General features: G+C 42.8%; 1 protein-coding gene and 1 pseudogene across 1 annotated transcript in view; one reads left to right on the top strand and one right to left on the bottom strand.

Moving 5' to 3' along the window:
• LOC109371871 (60S ribosomal protein L10a pseudogene) overlaps nucleotides 1-129 on the top strand; it is a 6,307-nt pseudogene extending 6,178 nt beyond the window's left edge.
• LOC109371872 (tyrosine-protein kinase TXK-like) overlaps nucleotides 1-2,456 on the bottom strand; it is an 80,587-nt gene that overhangs the window by 74,461 nt on the left and 3,670 nt on the right. The window lies entirely within an intron of this gene.

Below are 2,456 nucleotides of genomic sequence, written 5' to 3'. Positions count from 1 at the left end.
GATGATGAGCTTGTATACAACATCCACTTAGCCATCAATTTCCTTGAGTCATTGCTCAAAAAGAACTGGCAGAATAGCCGGGCTCTATATATCAACAGCACCATGGGACAACCTCAGCGCCTGCACTAAGGCAGAGCTTAATAAACCATAGTACTACCAAAATAAATAAATAAATAGATAAATAAATAATTAGATAGATAGATAAATAGATAAATAAATAAATACAATGCATAGAGCTTTCTAAGAGTCATCAGGCATAACTGACATCTGGGGACTAGGAAAAGGCCTTCTCCTGTTCACTCTGCTCACAGAACATGACTACATACCAGCAGAGTGGATTAGAAACCCAACAACATTGCCTCGGTTAGCTTTGCTCTTTCCTGCAGCCTGAAATTTAGGAGGAATCCTTTTCAAAAATATTTATTTTTCATGATTCAATAGCAAAGACAATTGTCTTCAAAGGTACAGACCCATAGCGCCACTGCTTTAATTATGTTAAGGTGGTTTTTTTGAGGGGGGGTTAGAAATTTTTATTGGGGAACAGCATGTTTTTCCAGGACCCATCAGCTCCAAGTCAAGTAGTTGGTCAAGGGCACAGCTCCTTGGCCCATCTGGGAATCAAACCCGCAGCCTTGGTGCGCTAACCGGCCACCCCTAATTATGTTAAGGTTTTTGTTCCTTCTTCCCTGTAGACTAAGAGTGGCTGTGAGCAGGAAGGCCACCCTCTGCCTTGTTTATGGCTCCCTCCCCTCTGCCCAGCACAGTTGCTAGCACACAGTTGCTGCTCAATAATTACTGGAGTAAAAAACAAATTGTGTGGGCAGAACAGCTCCCTGCTGTTCTCTTGTTTGGCAGGACTTTCCAAGACACTATGCATCTTTATTTATAGATTGAAGGACTGACTCATTCAAAAGCAGTTCTCAGTGATTAGATTCATGATCATTTCCAATTTACAGTATCACAGGGCTTCCAGGCGAATGAATAAATGGAGAGTCACTTCCATACGCATATGCATACTGTGGTTACAGAAACTGCTCTTTGAATTGTTTTGCTGATTAACCTGCACATTGAAAGCTCTTTGGTGCCTTTGGAAAATTATCAATATACACAAAAACTCATGCATATCAAGGGCCTCTGCCTGGGAGACTAAAATGCCCCAGAGATAGGCAACGACTATTTGCCCACTGGAAGGATATATTCAGGGTTGAGGGTTATCATGGGAAGGCACCGGAGCTTCCTCTCCCAGGCCTACATCTGCTGTGTTCTTTTCATCTGCTTTTTATTCCTCAGCAAATATCTTTAATTATATATCATGTACCAGCAAATCAGGAAAAGGGCATCCCATCTTGACATAATCTCTGTGACCTTTAGGAACTGGCACGTCTCTCATGGGCACATCTCTCATTGTATTTGGTATTCGTGTTCTCTTCTGGGAAGGCTGCTCCCGTTCTCATTCGGGCAAAGGTCCTATTAGCATTCCTTCCGCCTCCAGACAAGTGTGGGTGGCTACAACAGGGCTGTTTGGGAACAGGTTTCCACCAGGGGGCACTGGAAGGGAGCGAATGTGAGAAGCTCGGCTTCCCAGAACGGTTCCCCAGGCCACCTTTCAGCACAACCAATACGATGTAAAGCTGCGGGGCCACTGCTGCCTGGGAAGCAAAGCTGGCGGCATTCCTTCCATTTCTGATGTTTTGAGGTTTACGGTAGTATAACCTTGTGTCATGCCCGGCCATTTCCAATGTCAGACTTTCATTTTGAATCAGCGATTCAAGTGAAATTCATTCCTACTGAATTTACTCATAACAGGCAGATGGCTGGTGATTTTTATTTGAAAACATGAAAAACTGGCTCAGTGTTGCTGCCCGGAACTAAAGACCAGGCTAGTCGTCCACCCACATTCTCCAGGTTGTGGTTTTAAGGCAAGAAATTCTGGTGCCAGCTGCGTATGCAGCTGAAGGGCTCGGAGAATGTCAAAGAATAGAACCTTCAAAACCGTGTCTTTGGAAAAACGGCTCTGGGTGATTAGACCTGAGCCTCTAAGTTCATTACAAGATATGCTTTATTTTTTTCCAGAAATTTAGAGTAAGGCCAAACTTCCTCATTACTGTCATAAATTCCCACCACTAGATCTATTTTGGGGGGAGGAGAGGGGTAGAGAGCGGAGGCGAGGGGGTGGGGGAAGAGAGAGGAAGGGGAGGGAAAGAAGAGAAAAATAAACTGAGTTTTTCATAAAAAGGTTTTTTCAATTTGACAAGCTATTCTTTATTCTGAGTTTTTTTACTCTACATATTTGAGGTGTTAAAGTATCCTTGTTTTGTGTGTGTGTGACTTTCCTTTGATATTAAAAGGACATTTCCTTTCAACAGGAACGCTAAAAGGTTTGTTTCCTTTTGATATTAAAATGTCAATTCTTCTAAGAAATGAGTCACCAGAGACATAAATCTTTTTGAGTCTAT

Source organism: Hipposideros armiger, unplaced genomic scaffold (assembly GCF_001890085.2).
Source record: "Hipposideros armiger isolate ML-2016 unplaced genomic scaffold, ASM189008v1 scaffold_596, whole genome shotgun sequence".
NCBI lineage: Eukaryota > Metazoa > Chordata > Mammalia > Chiroptera > Hipposideridae > Hipposideros > Hipposideros armiger.
Note: the sequence above shows the minus strand (reverse complement) of the source record. Positions and strands in the feature narration are given on the sequence as shown.